This window comes from Rhinolophus hipposideros, assembly GCF_964194185.1.
Source record: "Rhinolophus hipposideros genome assembly, chromosome: 12".
NCBI classification, from domain to species: domain Eukaryota; kingdom Metazoa; phylum Chordata; class Mammalia; order Chiroptera; family Rhinolophidae; genus Rhinolophus; species Rhinolophus hipposideros.
The window spans coordinates 69868492-69889857 of NC_138058.1; the positions used below are offsets into that span (position 1 = coordinate 69868492).

The 21366-nt window shown below is 39.5% G+C and overlaps 1 long non-coding RNA gene across 2 annotated transcripts; it reads right to left on the bottom strand.

Moving 5' to 3' along the window:
- Positions 1–346: 346 nt before the first annotated feature.
- Positions 347–19384, bottom strand: LOC308505778. 2 transcript variants are annotated; one of them, XR_013994620.1, is made up of 3 exons: positions 19207–19384; positions 4917–5047; positions 347–2890 (listed from the first exon to the last, which is right to left on the bottom strand). It is a non-coding gene; the product is annotated as an uncharacterized lncRNA (long non-coding RNA). The 2 variants fall into 2 exon arrangements; XR_013994621.1 differs by lacking the exons at positions 347–2890; positions 4917–5047 and adding exons at positions 6783–8700; positions 11667–11816.
- Between the last annotated feature and the right edge of the window lie 1982 nt (positions 19385–21366).

Consider the following 21366-nt stretch of genomic DNA (forward strand, 5'->3'; position numbering starts at 1 on the left):
TCTTCATGATTTTTGAATTTAGTCAATCACTTATTGATATTTATGTATATGTATAGATGTGTATATATGTATGTATGTATATAGATATAGATATCCATGAGTACATACTGATGTACATATATTTAAACTTAAAAATAATTCAAATGTAAATAATGCTAAAAACAAATAAGTTAAAATCAGAGAGGAGAGACACTTTGATTTATAATCCAATACTACTTTATTTATTTTGTTTCTGAAATTGCCCTACCTTTGGCCATCGGGTCTCCTTCAGCTGGTTTTTACATCTCCTTGGCACACTTCCTATGAGCCGTCTACTTCTTCCCTTTCTTTTTCTCCTCCTTTTTTTCCACCTCCTTTTTCTTCTTCCTCTTTTTCCTCATTGAGCACTTCCTTACTTGCTAACATTACAGGGTGCTCCAGGTTCATTCAATTCCAGCGCGCGTGTGCGCGCGTGCACACACACACACACACACACACACACACACACACACACACACACCAGGGGTGCCAAAAAATGTATACACATTTTAAGAGATGTTATGTATGTATTATGTTTCAAAGTTGAATTGAATTACGGTAGCAATGTGTAGTATGACGTTCGCTCAAAAGATCGTGTTAATCAAATGAATGCTAGTGTCATTCATTGTATTACAATTTTAATAGTTTTTTTTTTCCTTTCTTAAAATATGTATACATTTTTGGCATTGTTTTGGCATTCATAATTGTTACCCTGAACTCCCATGGGGAACAATTCTGTCATCTAGAATACGGTGTTTTTATATGGTGTCTTTTGCCTTTAGCCTTACAGACACCACTCATTTCCAAGTCCTAGGTGTACAACTTCCCCCAACCCCTCCAGTAAGGTTATTTCATATATTTGTAATACAGTTAGGTTATTTTGTGAAAGTTTACATTCCATTCTTGGATCCTTAATTCTCCTAAATATTTTAAAATTTATAAACATTCAAGTTCACTCTTTGAGATACAAATTTTAATAGGTTTTGGTGCACATCATACAGAATAGTTACAGCACCCCAAGAAATTCTCCTGTGCTTCACCTAGCAACCTTGGAAACCACTGGACTTTTTACTGCCCCTGTAGTTTTCCTTTTCCAGATTGTCATATAAATGGAATCATACACTAAGTAGCTTTCTCAGATTGGTTCCCTTACTTAGCAGTATGCATTTAAGACTCATTAATGTCTTTGTGTGGTTTGATAGTTTATTCCTTTTTATAACTGAACAGGATTCTGTGTATGGATGAATCACTGTTTGTTTATCCATTCTCCTAATGAAGGGCATCTTCGTTGTTTCTAGTTTTTGATGATTATCAATAAAACTGCTATAAACATTCACGTGAAGGTTTTTGTGTCAATGTAAGTTTTCAAATCAGTTGAGTACACACCTAGGAAAGCAGTTGTGTTACTGTATGGTAAGACTATGTCTAGCTTTAGTAAGTCTGTCTTCTAAAGTGGCTGTGCCATTTTGCAGTCCCATAGCAATGAATGAGTTTTACAATTACGATAGTACCCTATATTCAGTGCTTCTCAACTGAGGCATTAATGGCAGTTGAATGGAGGAATTCTTTGTTTTTCAAGACTCTCTTGCACATTATAAGAGGTGTAGCATTCTTCAGCTCCTGATGCTAAATATCAGTAATATCCCCCATCCTTATTGTTACAGCCAAAAAACACACTTAGGCAATTCTAACATCCTCAAGCAGAGGGGAACTGTACCAGTCCATGCTAACAATTACTGATCTCTATGAAAAGTTTATAATAAACTTTAAAATCTTCTTATAATAAAAATTGTAAAGGATACAAAATTATCCCACAATATAAAAAAAAAGTGTGCAAAATATGTTAAAAACTAGAAAGAAATGTACCAACATGTCAAGGATAATCATCTCTAGTTGGAACTATGGGTGTTTTTACCCTTATTTAATATCTTTTTAATCTTTTTCGTCATTAGTCTGTAGTACTCTTCTGGGATTAAAATATTGAAAAGTATTCTAATAATAAAATAATTAATACATGAGTTTATTATATTGGGTAGATTGTGAACAGCTTTTTCTATGAGAGGTACATTTATATTTCTTAGATATATTTCCATTCATTTCTGAATTCATGCCAACGTGTTTCTCACACACTCCTTATGATTGAAAATGGTGACAAGACAAAAATGAGACAAGTAAAATGACAGAAAACAACCAGAAGGTTTTTTTTTTTTTCCTCCCCTATATTCTGTGTGTGTTTCCAAGTGGATTTTGCAAGGATAACAGACCATCTCAACCTATTACATCTTTCCTTCTTCAATTGTTTTAGAGTCTCCAATCACAATTTACATCAGAGTTTTCTATTTAACATACAGATTTTTTCATGTTGTATTTCAGAGAGAGAAAAGAAAAGAGCAAAGCTAACACTATAACGCATGTTGAGAGGAGGAGGCTCTTTACAACTTTTAAAGCATTTTCTTCTAAGACAGGCAATTTTAGCATAAGACATTTTGCCTGGCAACCGTTACCAGTGGATTCTGAGTGTTAAGGAAGATTTCATAGAATATTACGTCTTGGCTATTTTCCACTCACTGATGAAAACTAGTTGGATACATTTACAAGGGCAAACTGATGTCTATAGGTGCTGCTAAGAACATTTTCAGCTGAGTTTGGAAAAAGAATGGGCTTTGATGCCAGGCAAATCTAGGTTACACACACTTCTCTGCTTCTTTCTGATTCTGTGACCCCAGACAAGAGACTCCATCTCTCTCTGGGCCTCCATGTACTTATCTGAAAATAAGGATTCAACGTAGATTATTGAGAAAATTAAATCCATAAGATCCCTTGCACCCCAGGAGAGAGTAACTTTCTCTCGTTAGTGTGGTATTTCCAGCACCTGGAATTGAGAGGGGAAATATATTTCAGTCAGCATCGCATCAATATTTGCTGCTGCTTTAACAATTGGCTTTCTTAGGAATTGAATATTTTCTTACTGAAAGGGGGAAAATAAATTATATTCTATGCACTTTACACATGTATCTTATTTTTTTTTTTTACTCATCACCCTAGAATTTAGTGGTTTATAACAATAATGTGCTAATTCTTTCTTAGGATTCTGTGGGTTAGCTGGGCAGCTCTGCTGGTTTTGCCTGGGCTTTACCATGTGTCTGTATTGAGACAGTGTAGCTGGGACAGAAATTTTCAAAACGGTCTCATTTACAGGTCTGGTATTTCATGCTTGCTGTTACTCTGAGCCCCTTGTTCTCTCCATATGCCCCCTCATCCTACAATAGACTAGACTGAGCTGTTCTTATGATGGCAAAGGCTTTCCAAGATGCAAGTTCAGAAACGACAAGAGTTTGCACAACATCACTTTCACCACATTCTCTTGCCAAAACAAGTCACAAGGTAGCCCAGATGCAAGGAGGGAGGAAATAGATGCCATCCCTTGATGGATGGGGCTGCAAATACTGTAGCCACATTTTTATTTTTATTTTTCAATTTACCACAACATGTTTCAGGATGTTTAATAATAATTACAAGTGCATTGTGAGATGGACATTATTATTGATGTCAATTAAATACAAGCTAACAAAATTAGAAAGAAGTAATGTATTGTGGCTCAATGTGAGGATTATGGAATCCAACTGCCTTGTTTAGAATTCAAGCTCCCTTTACTCTCACTCAAACTAATTGTGTGACCTTGAGTGAGTCACTGGATTTTTTAATTTCCTATTGCTGTTCTACCAAGTTACCCAAAACTCATTAACTTAAAACAACACGCATTAATTTTCTCACAGTCCTGAAGGTCTGAAGTTCAAAATCAGCCTTACTGGGCTAACATCTAGAAGTCTACAGGGCCGTGTGACTTCAGGAGCTTCTGGAGGGAAATCCTCTTCCTGCCTTTTCCAGCATGCAGAGACTGCCTGCATCTCTTAGCTCACGGTCACTCTGACCTCTACTTCTATCATCACATAGCTCTCTGAGTGTCCCTCCTGACACCTTCTTGTAAGGATCCTTGTGTTAGATTTCACCTATCTGGATAATATAAAATAGTCTCCCCATCTCAAGATCCTTACTTTAATCACATCTGCAAAGTTCCTTTAGCCAGGTATGGAAAAATAAACAAAGGATCCAGGGATTAGAACCTAGACACCTTTTGGGAGGGGCAGGGAGAGTGCATTATTACCCTACAACAAAAGTCAAACCCTATACCTCGGTTTTCTCACCTGTTACTGGGGTAATAATAGCTGCCTCGTAACGTTTGCATGAGGATTCCATGAGTTAAATATCTATGGTGTTTACAATAGTGCCTGGCACTGAGTGAGCTCCTATGAGTAGTAGATATTATTGCTCTCATTATGATTACAATGCCACTCAGCTTACTAAATGGAGAAGAAGCATCCGATCTCCGCTTTCTGGCTGCACATGCATTCTAATGAAGCACTCATTTTTTTATTCATAATTTTGATAGATTCTAAGTCACCAGTTCGTTTATGCACTGTAAACACATCAGCGATCAAGAAACTGTCTGGTAGGAAAGCTGGTGGAAATAGTTCAAATGTAGAAAGGGGACTCACAATGAACTTTAAAAACATATATACTATGAAAAGAAAACACGTTATACTTCACAAAACATTTTATGAGGGCTTGCTGGGTGCCACTGTGTGAGTGCTTTCTCATATGATTGCTTAAATATTGTTCTCAAGTCCTTCATTATCGGTGACTTCCCCATCGAGGTACACATTATTATTTTTATCTTAGACACGAGAAAACCAGGTTTCAGAATGGTTCGGGACACTGAGGTCCCAAAGTGGTTCAGGGCATCTCATGAAAATCCTGCTTTTATCTCAGTTAGACTGCAGTAAAAGGAATCTATTAAATGTCCTTCAATAAATATTTCAGTTTACATTTTTACTTACCTTCTCTTTTAATGAAGAGAAGTTGTTGTGCTTTTCTTCCCTAGTTTTTTTCCAAGTAAATTCAATAGAGAAGGAGGAATCTAGTCCAGTCAGGATGGGAATCTTTAAGCACAAACTCTTCCAGGCCCAACCTGGAGGCAGCCAGAGAAGGCATTCCTATAAAAGCTCTGAAAATACTTAGGCGAGTCTTAAAGTTAAACAAGGCACTTAGTCCAAGCCACTTAATTACATTTCAGAAAAGTGAGTATAAAGAAAGGGTTTATTGGTGGGCCTGGGAGGGTGGGGGTGGACGGAAACATTCTCCCCATAGCGGACAGCTCCAAGTCTGGGTGGTCTTCACAAACACAGATATTGAACTCGCTGGATCAGCGTTTGGGGGCCAGTGCTGTTGCTTACAAGACCTTTGAGGTTTCGGAGGTGAAGGAAGGAAAGTGAAGAGTAAATCCAAGTGATATTGGGAGACTGGCTGGGAAAGAAACATAGTGGGAAGAATCCATATAGTAATTAGTTATTTGTAAAATGTTATCAGAAAGCAAAAGAGATGGCAATTCAGGAAAAAGCAGCCAATGGCTATAACAGGTTTTTAATAATTTAATGTATACAGTGAGGTAAGTATTATCCTCATTTTGCAGATGAGAAAGTTGAGTCTCTGAGAGGAAAATTAACTTTGCCAAGGTCACAAAGCAGGTATGTGTCAGAAAAGGAATAGAATCTAGGTTTTCTTACTCTGAATCCAGTATAATTCCAAAAGCATCAAATGTATGTTTGCCTCACAAATGTTCACCTGTCTATTTTACCATCATCACGTCTCTACAGGTACTGTGGCAATCAGGGTCTTAGCAGAAAACAAGCTTAAAGGGATAAGCAAAGAGTGTTTAATGAAGGGCTTATTTATAGAGATGTGAGCAGGGTTAAGAGAACCCATAAGGCACAACCACAGTCTTCTTCCTAGCTGGATATGGCCTCTAGGCCTAGAAGGACAAGAGAAGACAGCAAAGTTAAGCCAAGAGAGCTGGAGCCACGGGAGAGAAGCTGCCCGGGAGGGGCTGCCCAGGAGGGCAGCTGTGCATTGGTGGAGATCACTGGCCTGATGGGGACAGGAGATGTGAGGATAAAACCTCAGACCCCTCTTCTCAGGATTTGGGTATCCTGCTAGGTTCTCTGATTGGCTGAAGCCAACCTAACGTCAGAAGTCACGAGACATGATGACGTAGAAGGTATGTTGGTTTCCTGGGGCACAATGGAAAGAAGAGACTATATCTAGGAGAGCTGATAGAGAACATTCAACTCATGGACTTCTCACTGCACTTTTCAGTGGACCCAGCCTAAGCAAATGAGTTCAGTTCCATTTTGCCTAGTCTTTGACAGTCCACTGTGAGCCTAGCACTGCTTTTGCAGCTGTTTAAATGAGTACTTATCCAGCATATGTGAGGACCACTCTGTCTGCCCCATCTGTTGAAAATGATTAAGGCTGAATCGGTTCTGAGCCACTTTTCTGGGAAAAGCTGGAAAAGTTTTCTGGGAAGTGTGGTAATAGCTATTCTGCTATTACTGGAAAAGTTTATGGCTGAGTTTTCTAGGTGTGGAAGGTAAGGGGGTTAGAGGAGAGAGCACAGAACGTGTCCTGGCTGTCTGGTGAGCTTTTGTCTGGGAATCCCCCTGAGGGAGGGCAAACCTGCGGTGCTGCTCTTCACAAACATCACTTGACAATGGGGTGACCTTGCCTTGGGGACGATGCAGAAAAGGCTGGGAGGAAAGGATCTCAGAGGTAGAAATTTGATCAAGGAGGAAGAAAACTGATTAACGAATAGTCTGTGGGAAATTAATGAGTAGGATGGTTTATGCAAAAACTAGAAATTCAGTGTTCAGCAGCTGGTGTAATGTTTTTATTGGACATTTCAGAAAGGAAGTATGGGCCCCCAGGTCACACTGCAATATTTAGATTACACTTGGCCTTCTGCACATGACCTTCTCTGATTGGATAAGTTGCACATTCCACAGCATATTGTATGTATCTCAGTCGTAGTATTTCATTCTCCCCCATATTATCATCATATGACATCATTCACTTCACCCTGTCCTCTTAATTCCTACCTGAGCGATCTCTCTTTGCAAACCTGGTCATGTCAGGGACCAAGGCTCACCTAGGTCTGGGTACCTCTTGTTTTCCAAACTTACCAGGTTAGCACTTCTCCATGTATTTTAACACCTCTGTTCCCTCAGTGTAGAAAGGCTCTGTAATGGCCACAGTTTGCCAAGACTATCAGAAACTTGGACTCTTGCATTAACAGGGTCTGAAAGCATTATAACCTCCTTAGGTAGGCCACACTGCTCATAAATAGCATAGTCACCTTACAAACCAAGGTGTCTTCCTCTCAGTCCAGTGCTCTTTGTATCTCTAAATTCTATTTTAGCTTTAAAGTCCTGAGTCTATACTTTCAAGATTCACTTCAAAATTAACTTACTGGTGCCCATAAACTTACATAGAAAGTCACAAGTTTCTTTCCAGATGGAATATCTAAAACTTCCATTTAATTTATGCTTCTTCATATATGAATGTATAGCTCGAATGCTATTTGAGCGACACAGATATTTTCTTAATGCTCTGTTTTGTTTCAGTTGTTTTGTTTATTTTTTTGCTTGCTCAGGAAACCTTATTTTTGCAACTATGGATAATCTATCATTCTAGCCAAGTTCAAGGGAAATCTAAGTATGTCCTGGTAGGATGGTCTTTGAACATTAACATCCTAGAAAAATAAAATAAGTATTATACATTTTGTTACATTCTGTTTATACACAAGCAATATAAAACTAATAATTGTGAATTTTAAAATTTAATTCATGCAGTAACTTGATTTAAACACCATCTTTCGGGAATGGAGTAAGAAATTAAAAAAAAATAGAAATACTCAAATATAGTTTATCATAACATGGTCTAGATATCAATTTTACCACAACACCAAGTTATCCACGTAATTCATGAAAAAGATATTTACCCAGATATTTTGCCTATTCTGTGGCAACAATTAATCAATATGGTGAAACAGCCATTTAAAGAAATTTGAAACAAAATATTTGAGGGTTTTTTATTGTTGTTGTTGTTAATTCAAGACAAATTTTTAATCTAGAAGTAGAATTAAATGTCTGAAGTAAAGTAAACCGTATGCTACGGATTCTACACTTGAAGTAGAACAGATCATGGGATGTGGTAGTTATCTCCAAATACCTGACAGGATATCAGCTGGACTCAAGCAAGGCATAGTCTCTTCAGTTCTAGACATCAGCGGTCAGGCTGACAAGTAAAGGTCATAGGTCATCAGATTTTAGGTCCATGTAAGCAAGAAAAATCTAAGGGAATTGTGGAAAACAGAACTAATCACCTCTGGAAGTGATGAGTTCCCTGTCAGAAAAGGTATTAGAAAAATAGAGATTTGTCTCTTTCCATCATTTACACAATTTTAGCTTTGGAGACAGGGACTGAGCTGCCTGAAAAACAAGTCTATTGATCTCTGCATTTTCTTCCTCTCTGTGCCCCAATTATATGATTAAACTGTTGTGTATTAACAAGCAAAGGGCTTTTCAGAAAGAAAAAAAAAAATCTCTTAACACAGAGGAAACCACTTCAACTGTACTTGGAGTGGGAAGGAAACAGACACGATGATCTCATTGTTGTACTTCTAGGAAAGATGAGTCATGCAGTCTGCTCAAATTCAGGGTAGCTGGAGGGAAGCTGGACATCAATGATGCTTTCTTCCTCTTTAATAGGGACCAGAATCTCAAGTTTCTTTTAAAATAAAAGAGAGAAAAGCACTTAGAAATTGGCCTAAATCAAGAAAGCTTCACTAAAATGTTCTGTAAAATATTAGTATAAATAAATCTGTTTGAACTTGAAATTAATTAAATTGAGTGCATGGGGCAGGGGGGTGGAGGGGTGGTAGAAACCACCCAAACTCACGAGCTCTCCCATTTTCAGCTCCTGCCAGCCATCATACCAAAATTCAGTTTTAATTTCCCTTTGATTTACTTGCAAGGACAAAGAACGAGTTCAGAGAGGTGAAGAGTTAAAAAGGAAAGGAATAAGTCAGAAACATTTACCATGGCATCAGTCCCGACAAGGACACTGAGTGGGGAGTACAAGCTTCTTTCTAGGAGAAACATTTTGTGAACTGGCCAGTAGTGTATGGCTGCCATAGCTCTGGAAGCATTTTTCCTTCTAAATTGCCCCAAAATATATGCAGTGGATTTATGATCCTATAAACTAGCATTTATTAAAAGTCTACTGTGGACCAGACACTGTGAAGTGGATTTATGTATGTCAAATTGCCATGCTGCTCTGGTGGCAGCCAACTTCTAAGACTGCAGAGAATTCTTTTGTTGCTGATACACTTGGCCTACCCTCTCTAAAAAGAAGGGGCCACTTCTCTCTCACTAGGATAAGGAAAGTGGAGGTATATTGACTTTTTATGGGATGTGGAAAGATGTAAAGCTTACATTCTTCTACATAGTCTATCGCATCATTTTTTTATAACACTAAAACAACTTGCAAGCATATTTTAGATTCTGCTTGCTTTAATATCAAGGTTATAAGGAAAAGTTAAAATTAGGGACTGAAAAAAACTTAATATTCAAAGACAACATCGGTATAACTACACTAAAGTCTTAGTAAATATTAAGTAGATTAATAAAATCCTAGAGTTTTAAATAAGGGTTATAATCTAGGTCAATTCTCTCATTTATTGAGTTAGAAAATTGAAACCTAACAAGGACAATGACTTGTTCAAGGTCCTGCAGTTAGATAATCAGGTAGAAAGTAGAAGTACTAATACTGTATGATGTGCAATGGACCTTAACTATATTATCCCATTTACTTTTAAAATTAGTTTTATTTTTATCAAAATTATATTTTAATATAATTGAAATTGTTCAACAGTTCTACAGAGCTCATATATATATAATTACATATATTACTATATATTATTATATATATGAGAGAGTTGATTCTTTTTATATCTACTTTTGTAGCTCTAAAATAAGATGTTGATATTCCTATCTTTTAAAATTTCTTAATTCTTGTATTTTGGGTTTAAATTCATACTCTAGTAGCTTCGTAAGATACAATAAGTAACATTTTTGAAAAATTGGATTTCGGAAAGTGGCTGTAATCTAACAATTGATAGTTTGTTTGGGTAACAAATTTTAGGTCAGAAATTACCATTTTAGACATCAAAGATGTACTTTATTTTAACTTGCAATATTGCTGAAGAGGAAACAACAAAATCCTGATTCTTGTCCCAGGTTTTGAAACCCACTTTTAGTTTTTTCCTGAATGGAAGCTTATCTGCTCTGTCTTCAGTTCTGACATTTCAGATGATGTACATTGGGGAAGACCTATGCATTTATGTTCATCTGTTATGCTGAGCCCTATCGAAATGAAAATTCTCATAATTCTGAGACTATGAGAAATAGTTCTGAGACTATTTCTTAATTTGTTCTTTAGACTGTTTCCTCACCTCTGCTTATCTTGTCTGTCTTTCTGGAGAGCCTATACTTCAGATATTGGAGCATTTGCACTCATCCTGTACTTTGCTTATCTTCATCTTCTATTTTTTACATTTTTATTTCATCTTTACTTGTGCTGCAAGGATCTATAGATTCAGTTTTCTCTAAGTCACTATTTTTTCCAGTTGTTTCTTCTTCATTTCACATTTAATGACTTCCTCAAAGTCTGGTGATCCTTACTTGTCCAGTACTATTTAAGATTAGGATACTGAAGAACAGAACTAAAGTTTTGTGGTGGTTTGTCTATCTATGGTCTTGTGCTGCCGTCTGCCATAGGCTGTTGTATGAAAATTGATCGCTAATTCCTTAAGTCCTTTGTTTCTGTAATGAATTAAAGTCTTTCCTCTGAATCTAGATTATACTAATTATATGACATGGGAGAGTTTAGAAAATTGTCACTAAACTCATTTTTTTGTGTTCTGTAGTTTAGATGTATAAATCTGATTGAAGGCATGATCTGACTTGGCCATTTGGGGGGAGAAAATCCCCCATTGCCAATATCTTTAGTTCTTTTCTCTTGATTCCCCAGGGAAACCTTATGAAATCTTCCTAGAGGTTTTAGTCTGGGGTCCTAGCATTCTGGGAGTCAATAGAAGGAAAAGCAAAAGATGTCAATGTTGTGCAAGCTTCCCTTAATCCTCTGATTTTTGTAAATCTTTTTCAAATCTGTCTTTTGTCCCTCTTTGCTTTACCTCTGCAGAGACTAAATCTTCATTTTCTATGGTGAGGAAGAAGGAAAATAACCAAGCTGCAAGAAGTGTGATAAAGTGTGATAAATTTCTAAGTGTCTCATATATATAGGAACAACTACTCCTGTGTCCAGCCCCACCTTCATCTTTCTTAGATATACCTGGAGCCACTAATTCCCAAATCTCTTGGATTGATGCAAAATAAATTTGGTTACTTTCTGGGCTTTCTTTTTTGCTAAGTTAAAATTTGGCTTTCTTCATCTGCTTCTCACCTTCCAAAATCGCCTTGGCACTGTTCCTTTCTCTTTGCCTTTATGATCCTTTCAACAAACTTTTATTATTGTTGTTTAAATAGTCCTCCTCATAGATTAACACAACTAAATGAGTGTTCAGTTTATGTCTTTGGAGCAACCCTGCTAGACAGGTGTATTAGTTATAGAGAGCTTCCATAACAAAATACCATAGATTTGATGGCTTAAACAATAGAAATATATTTTCTCACAGTTATGGAGGCTGGAGGTCCAAGATCAAGGTGTTAGCAAAGTTAGTTTCTTCTCAGATCTGTGTCCTTCGCTTGTAGATGGCGACTGTCTTCTCTCCAGGCCTTCACATCATCATTCCTCTGTATATACATGTGTCCTAATCTCCTCTTCTAAAAACACCAGTCATATTGGATTAGGGCCCACTCTTGTAACCTCATTTTGCCTTAATTACCTCTTTAAAGACTCCATATCTAAACACAGTCACATTTAGAGGTACTGGGGATTAGGACTTCAACATTTGAATTTGGGGGGAGGACAAAATTCAGTTCATAACAATAGATGTTACATAATTATGCATTTTACCCCTTTATACAGTTACTTTACCATCTTCTTGACCTCAAACATCTCCTAATTTTTAGCTTATCTCATCCCAAGTTATTGGAAATATGACATGTTGCAACTCACCCAGTTTAATAAAGATATCTGAAGTAGCTGTATGAAAGATAAGTCAGAATGATAACACTGAAAATGGCAGAGTAGGAAACTCAACTGAAGCAATCTTTAAGAGGGATAAAGCTGTCAGAATCAACGTTTTTGAAACTGTGGAGTCAAATAAAAAATTACAATAATAAGAAAAAATGCTTAATAAAAAAAGAGATGTTAAATTTTGATAAGATAACCATTTTGTGACATTTTTGCTTTCCTATCATTTCCCATTCCCCAGTTTGGAAGCTCCCATGGGGATGGCTGCCCACATTCCTGATGTGTCTTGCTGATGGCAGAAGGGACAATATATATCTTGATCTCAAAGAATTGTGGGGGGTTTGTTTGTGTTTTTTTGTTTGTTTGTTTGTTTAACCTGTAAAGTGGCTGTCTGAGGGACGGGATTGTGAGTTCTGGAGAGACAAAAACAATAAATGTGCAGTTCAGGCTCTCTGGGAGTAGGCATTGGGTTGAATTGATCAGAGATTCTTAGCTCTCGTCAAGCAGGTTAGTGTTGAGGACCAGACTCTAATCCCAGTGTGAATTTGGACCAAGCAGACCTCTGGTATGTTAGAAGGAAGGGAAAGCAATGGAGCTTACCATGATACTGAGACATAGAATCACAACACCCATAGCCCCAGACCCCACCCAGCAGAGGGGTAGGGCTTCCACTGTATGGGATTGGCTCAACAATGAGTAGGGGGATAGCAGAGGCTGCCAAGTCTCCACACTGAAGGGGGTGATCTCTCTCTCCTCCAAATTCACACACTTCCTCACCTGAAGTTCTCTTAGAGCCTTTATTTCTTTCTATATTGAGTTAACCAACATATTTACATTTTAGCTTCCTTAGTAAGCTGTGCTTTCAATGGCAGCCTCTTTTTTAAAAAAAATTGTATCACCTTCTAACATCTAATTTGGCTGTAATCACAGAGCTCTATTCCTATTGTAACAGCAGATAAAATGAGTGAAAGCTGGAGACATTGTCTCTTGGACTCTCCTCATACTCTTGGGAGAATCACTTGTTTCTCTTCTTTGGATAGTCATGATAGTGCTTGATGCTTAGTAGTAACTAATACATTGTAGGAACCCAGTACTTGTGAGCTGAGTGAAGACATAAAAGAAAAAAAAGGGGGGAAGAGGGAGTGTTCGCTAATCCTCCAGAATTGATGTTGGATTGGGGATGTATCAGAATTGATGGGGATGTAACTGTATCAGTAGGATGGGGCTGATACAGTTGCCAAACGTTATCATGGCAAGCCCAGATTCTAGCCATGTGACAGTCCATTTGCTCCTAGCCTGAGACATCTTTCTGTCTCTGTTTGAGAATTTAGGGCTTTAATATTTGAATCTTTGGTGAAAGAAACATAAAGAAAAATATAAGGTATAAAATATGTATTCCTTATTCCAAACTTTATACATATTCTTTTAATTGCAAAAAAAAACAATTCACTAAGGAATTTCCAAGTGCCTTGCTACCGTTTCAGATGGTGTAGAGAGATTAAATTACATCACCAACCAGAAACAGGATGAGTGGCCTGAATATCTGGTCTCTCATCTTCTCAGGCACCTCCCACATATACATGATACCTTGTGACTTGAAAGAAATTTTCCAAAATCATAAATACATAGCATAGTTTCATAGTGTGGGAACTACTCATTGCCACTTGTCTATGCAGAAAGGAATTTAAAGTTCTTGATAATTTCTACTTTTTGGAAAGCCTGAGGCGAAGTTAACATTTCAGTGAAATCAGAACAAATATACAAAAGACCTATGTACCTGGGTTGAGAAGGAGATGTGTTCAATATTTTAAAGGAAAGAGTAAAATCTAAGTAAAAAGTTCAAGCAGAAGGCAGGTTTAGCACTCATTAATGTTTAATTAAGTAACTCTTTATGCAACTAGATTTAAGGCCTATATACTATTTAAATGACAAACTATACTTCTGTGCCTGCTGATTTTTGGTCCCTAAGTAATGAGGGCTCAGGAAGCAATGCTCTCAGAGGAATGTGTTTGAATGTTGCCTGGATCACGGGATAGTTGACATGTATCGATTCACTCTAGCTGCTGCCACACAAAAGCAAAGCTCTAAATAACATCTTGGTCATCCATAGTGGACGGAGGAAGCGGGTAACTAATGTTTCCTTAGTTAGTTAGTAGGCACAGCCAGAGCTGCCTTATCTGTGTCACTTCAGTGAATGTTCAGAGTGGAAGGAGAGGGAGAAGGGAACTGACAAGTTTTGAACACCGATTGTGTGCTAAGCCCTCAATCATTTAATTAGTTATTTTAATTAATACAACAATTGTTGATGGTAGTTTTTATCAGCTTTACTTTATACTGAGGAAACTGAGTCTCCAGGACATGAAGTCTCATCCCTAGCTCCTACTTGACAAAGCTCCTACTTTGTTAAGTTGCTACTTAACAAAGCTAAGATTTAATTCAATATCTGTATCCAAAGCCTCTTTCCATTCATCACCCATCCGTTTATTGGGAAAAGCAGATCATATCCTGTTCTGTCTGAGGATTCAGAGACAAATGAGGAAAAGCTCCTGCCCATGAGCATTCACATTATTCCAAGAAATCCAATATTTGCATCGGGTGCTAAATGGTCTCACTAAATAATTGTTTGTCATTAACTCAGAGAGACCCTTTACATTCATCCAAAATTCTCACCAGTGAGGCAAAATATACAGAAGTCAAGTCAAGTAAAATCCATTTTTATAAAAATGAGGATTTATAGTTGGGGAGAATCTCCAGCACTCTAGAACAGTACTTATCAGTATGCTGAGTATGTTACTCAAGTCACTTACTTTTATCTGTTTTCTCACTAGATTCATGATCTTATTTATCTGTGTTCCCATAGAACATTCCAAGGGTGTGTGCAGATCCGAGGGATCAATGCACACTTTTTTTTTATAAAATTTTTTTTTATAAAATTAGCAAATAAATGACAACTCTCAAACTCACCAATGTGGGCAATAGGACCATAACCAAGTTGGATCAGAAGATAGGGATAGTGTGCTGTCTTAGGAAGACTGACTGGTCTGGTGGCAGCTGAGAATCTGCCAAGGATGGGGAGTGGCTGAAAGCTGGAAACCTGCTGAATAGAATCTACAGGGATTAAAGGATTAAGAAGTAAGCAGGAATGGTGACAGACTGTATGTTTTGTTTGTTTGTTTTTTTAAATGTCAAAAGGGCGGCATTTCAAAGAAAAATTGAGATATACCTTTAGAGGGCATCTCCAGTAGGCAGAGCCTTAGAGGAAGAGGAAATCTGAACTGAGAAATAATTCCTATCACAGACTTGCAATTGGCTCTTTAATATTGTATCTCATTTGCTAATCATCACAAAACATGAGTGTGTATGTCTATTTGATAGTAAAGGAAACAGGCTAAGAAAGTATAAATCATTTAGGCTCCCTATGGTAACTTGGGGAGCTGAGATCTGAAGGAAGGTCTGATGATTCCAAAGTGGATGTCTTTCCCTCTGGTTCATATCACCTTTCTAATCAAGATGAAGGACAAAGGAGGTAGGGCTGCATTGTAGAGCTGGAAAAAATTAGAACATGTATCACTTTGGAAATGAGCTTGCTGACTCAGAGTGACATAGACGTACAGCTAACAATCAAATTAAATGCAGTTCTAGACAAGCTAACCATACTCTGAGGCAATAAGCATGATATATTTATTTTCCATTTCCTCTCTATTGCTAGAGATGAAAAGGATAAGGTCATTAAAAATCTTTCATATGTTTGCGTTTTCTGGTGAAATGAGTATGCTGGGTCTGGAAGGAGAATGTTCTAATTAGCAGGACTTATTATTTACACTTGATGAAAATAATGACAGAAGAATCGATCCAGACCTCCATCTGTACACAGGATCTTCTGAGAGCTCAGAGGCGTACATTTGTACTGCAAATGAACCAAAACCCTGTCTTCATGAACAAAGTGGAGAAAGTACACTGACTTTACCGTGTACAGCAAAGCTGCATTTTCCCTAAAGTGGCTCATCACATGTCCAGCCGATGGTAGCCGAATTTCACATGCAGAAGAAAAAAAGTACGTTTCAGGATAGTGAATAACATGCTCACCCATCAGGAGGAGGCCAGACAGTCTCAGGGTGGGAGGAGGGGGCGTGGTTGACCCATGGGCTTTGCCAGTGTGGCTAGAGGGCAGGTGGCACAGTCATTTCTCCTCCTAAGTTGGTCTGTTGATTGTGCAGTCTCCGGAAGAAGTTCCTTTTGCCACTCAGCTATTCCCCAGGCCTCCTGAAGACCCACCTGTCCCGTTCGCATCCTTGGCCCCTGATCTGTATGGGCAAGGTCCAGCCTTCACACCCGAGGCTGCCACCACCATCTATAAATCCAGGGTTGCGGCTACAGAGCTTCTGCTGTCATTCTTTTTCATTTGTAACTGCTTCTCCCAAGCATGATAAGTGCCCATGGTGTGGAGTTTTACTGTTCACAACTGCTTGGTTTGCAGCTGTACCACATGACTTAGATAAGGCGGTGACATGTGGCCTAAAGGTGGCCAGGGACCGACGGGATGGAGTCACCGTTTGGGGGTGTTCCAACAGCTGCTAATGCCATCCAGATGACACCAGGCATGAAGTGCTAAACAAGAACACCTCCAAAGTACTCTTGAGAAGCGGCTGCTCGGTTGCTGTTGAATGACGCTGCCGCGGAAGTAGCCTGGGACCCCATGTTCAGATTCTAAGCCCAAAGTGACGCTTCCCTCCAAAGGAAGATTTAAACGGTCTCTCCTCCTGCGCAAGGTCGCAGAACGACTGATCTTGCAGAGAAAACGCAGACTTTGGTTTAGACAAAGAGCCGCTGCTGTGACAGACTCCGGAAGCGACATGCCGAGCAAGGCGGAGACATCGGCCCACTGCCCTCGGGACTTGGCGCGAAGGCTGAGGCAACACGGAGACCCAGGGAAGGCCCTGCAGTCAGAAGCCTGCGCTTCTCTGCAGACCGGACCACGTGCAACAGAGCAGAGGGACCATCTCAGCCAGACAGAAAGGGAACTGGTACCCAACCGCAAGCGCGCGGGGTTCTCACCACTATCAGCACAGACAAGCTGGAGAGTGGGACGCCGCCCTGCTATACTATCCTGCGTTCAGGCGCATGCATGGTTAACTGTGTCTAATCAGCCTCAGGTAGTCTGGGCGTCTTCATAAAAATCCTACTTTCAAAATGTAAAAAAGGTAAGGAGAGAACCTGAAATGTCAACAGCAATCCTTCTGGGGATGGTTATTCACAGAGGATCAAGCCGGATGCCCATCTCAGCATCTGAAGATAAGCAGCACTCCCTTGTCAGAGCTGAGAAGTACAGGTACATCTGCAACTGCAATCTGCAACTGTCATTCTGCACGTGTCCCAGGCGAAACCCCTCTGCCCTCCTCAGCTATTCAAAAACGCAAAACCTGGAACATGTACCTGGGCCTCCCTCAGCACCCAGTGTACAGTCTGTGCGGAGAAAGAGTTGGCTGCAGTTACACTGTCAGGTGTCTAAGTGGGCACGTCAGTGAGAAATGTACACCCCCGATGAGATATTAAGCAGTTTCGGAAATGGTGATGTTTAGTTGAAGGGAAAAATGAGAGGAAGAGAGGGGGAGAAGAGAGAGGGTGTTCTGGTGTCGTGGTGTTATTTTATTGCGGTCTTAGTAAGCTAATGATCTGGTGAAGTCCGCTCATCACCAAATGGTCTGATCATCGGCCCCACTGTCAGAGTCCTTCTCTTTTCTGTGCCGAGGTCCCTCTTGGCCTGCCCACTGCTCAGGCACCCTTGTTGTGCTGTGTTGATCCCCTTTAATAGAAGGCAATCGGCCCTTGTTGACCATTTCCTTATTATTCCACGTCTGGTATTATACTCTAGAAGCCACTTGTTGCCAATCGAGTTGACATAATCTGTGAACCAGTGGATATGGCAATGGGGAGCATGGGAGTTGTTAATATAGAGCTTTGAGTTGGGTTTGCCCGGTATGAGCAGTTGGCTTATCTTTAAAATGGAGATAATGCCAGTAGGACAGAGACAGAGTGGGTCTAAGAATGACAGGACATGACGTGTATAGAGCCCCTAATTCATACAGATCCTTTGCACGCATCAAATATAATCTCCCCATTCTCTATAATAAGTAACACTGATGTGACTTATTAAATATGCAGATAGTTCCAGTTAGCATTATCACATTCCATCTTCACAATCCTCTTACAAGGTAGGCAAGAAAGCCACTGTAGAGTCCCTCATTTTAGAATTCAGAGGTGGAGATCAATTTACAGAATGATTTGCCTAAGGTATTCAGTTTACCCCACAGAACATGAAGCTAACCCATGACTGTGCTCTCTACTGTAAGTACCACATTGGAAACCAGAGCACCTTGGGTTAGCATGATTTAAGCTGCATTGTTGTCTTCAGGCTTTGACTGCATTGTCACGTTTTAAGAGATGTCTACTCTAATCTCCTATAATAAAGGGCCCTCCTTCTTAGGGACTCCCTACCATATCATCCTATGTTATTTTTCAAAACACTTATAACTCTTTGTCCTGATCTTTCTTTATTAATTTTCATACTTACTGTCTGTTTCATCTCACAAGAACGTGATATCTATAAAGGTACCACTTAGGTCTAAGCCTGGTATTCAGCATATATATATATATATATATATCAGTTATTTTCTGTTTAACTTGATAGATAGATAGATAGATGATAGATAGATAGATAGATATGTGTGTGTGTGTGTATATATATATATATATATATATATATATATATATATATGAAGAAAGTAACTGATATTATTAGGACACTTTTATTAAGTCTGCTTTGATTTAAAATGTTGAAAATCCTCCTAATGATTCGAGAACTTCACTAAGCATTTTCCCACTCCATAACATCCCAATGCAGAAGCAAGAAGGCTGGATAAGGTCATTAAACCAGGCACAAAATAATCAGCACGCAGCTGGCTACCACCAGTTCTCTCATTGAGCCCCTAGGGACTTACCTTCTCTATAGAATAAAGGCAGCAATACCTTTTAGACGGGCACTGAGATCCTGAGATGCATAAGTGGGTGTGTACTCACATGCACGCATTCCATCTGTGCTTGAGTTTGCTTGAGTAGATTTCCAGGATGGGATGAGGAGTGGAGGGTGGGATGGTCTGACTGCCATCAGCTCAGAGGTGGTCAATCCTTCCACAAAGAACTCATTTTCATTAAAAAGAAAGGGAATTACCCCCACCTCCAACAACCCTGAAATAGTGAGTGACTAAGATATCCAGGGCTATTTTAGCATCGCCCTTGATACCATGAGTTCCAACCCCTCGTGACATATTGGAAAGTCTGTCTGAGCTCTTAACCCAAGAGAGGGCTTGGATCCCAGCATCAGCCTTGTGACAAATTATCCTCTTGGAGCATTTCTGAGATGAAAGAGCAAGGAGAAGAGATAATTTGACAAAATCTTCACATCACGTTGAGAAGACCAGATATCTAAATCGTGTGAGGGGCAGAAGAAATACCAAAAGAGAAAATAAAAATCAGGAGTTGGGCACCAAGCAGGAATAGGAGCAGAGAAGACAGATGGGGTGGGGGGAGAGAAAAAGAGAAGGAGGAGGAGGAAGGGAGGGACGGTGAGCAAAAGTGAGAGCAGCCTATGTGCAGAGAACAGCTCATCAGCATATGTGACTCCTCCTCATCTGTTGGTAAGAGCCGCCTGGTGCACAGGTGACCACTGGCTGAAAGGAATAGATAGAGTCAGCAAATTTATTACATGGTAAGTGCTTAATTCAGGGCTTAGTGTATACAGATGGGAAACAGACAATAAAGTGAGTCATTCCCCCACTTCCTGCAACTCTGATGTGAGGACTTCATGGTCAACACCTGGGGGGCACACTTCTGATCAGTTTCTGCCACCCTTTGAGTGGGATTTCTCAGGGGTCACACTTCAAGACCCCCTGTGGTATGTAGTTTAAATGTACATTAAAGGCCCTCTAGAGCTGTGCCAGGTGGATCTTCTCCCTGTGCTATGTGGCCTTCAAATATAATATACAGAGCTACTAATTTCTTAACTGCAGTGTTTCAGTAAACAATAACTTATGATGAAAATCTGGCATCCACCAAGCTCTCTTATGATAAAGAAAAGATTACCACTGCTTAATATCGTTTTTGTTGCCTAAGGAAAGCCCCTTGAGGAACATATTTAACCTGAGTTCAAAATAGCAATCATTCCTAAAATTATCGGTTCAGTACTAGCTAATGTTTACTGTCTCCAGTGTATTTGAGATTTCACTAGCCTCTGAGTGCAAATGAAGTCCTGTGAACCTTAATATTAAAATGGTGATTTTTCTAAGTCACAACCTATTTTCTATCAAAATTCCCAAACTTTTCACCAAGTTCCTTACCCTAATATTTTTGTAGGCTTGGGGTTGCTTAGCAAGACGTACAGCGCACAGTGCTGCTTGTTTGGGGTTTATGACCCTTTGAGAGATTTTAGGACAGTCCACAGCATCAGCCAAAACAGGCAGTTTATATGGAAAAACAACTGGAAGCAGCTTGGGTGGGTCCACAAGTTGGGTGGGGCAGGGTCTCAGGGAATCACTAGGGTGAGGCAAAGGAATAGTGTTAGCCAGATTGATGGAGAGATATGGCACCCACCTGCATCTGCATGCTGGGTGAGGGGAGCGCTCAACAAAGGAGCGATGGCTTCTGCAGCACTTCTTTCTGGGAGAAAGCTGCACCTCCTGAGCTCATCCTAAAGCCATACAATTCAGTTCAGTTCCTCCCTGTATGTTTCTGTTGCCTTTCAAGCTGCTGTACCAGAGCTGGAGCTCAGAGTGAGTGAGTCTATCAGGAAGTAAGTCTGTGGGTGGGCTTTTCAAGAAGATTACCTGGGACTGCAGTCACCCTCCATTTCACTCAGCCCGAGTCTCTGCTGGTTTTCACAGCCAGAAGTTATGGGGACTTCTCTTCCTAGCACTGGAATCCTGGGCTGGGAAATCTGGTATGGGGCTGGGACAGCTCACTCCTCAGGTGGGACCTTGGAAGCCCAGATATGGCTCCTGATTTAATTGCCACATGTGGGTGTGGGGCCAGCCAGTTCTGCATCTCTGCCCCTTCTACCAGTCTCAAGGTGGCTTCTTATATATATCCTTAGTTGACGGGCTTCTGTTCAGTTAGACTTTAGGTGATTCTCAATGATGATTGTTATGTAATTTAGTTGTAATTTTGATGTGGTCATGAGAGGAG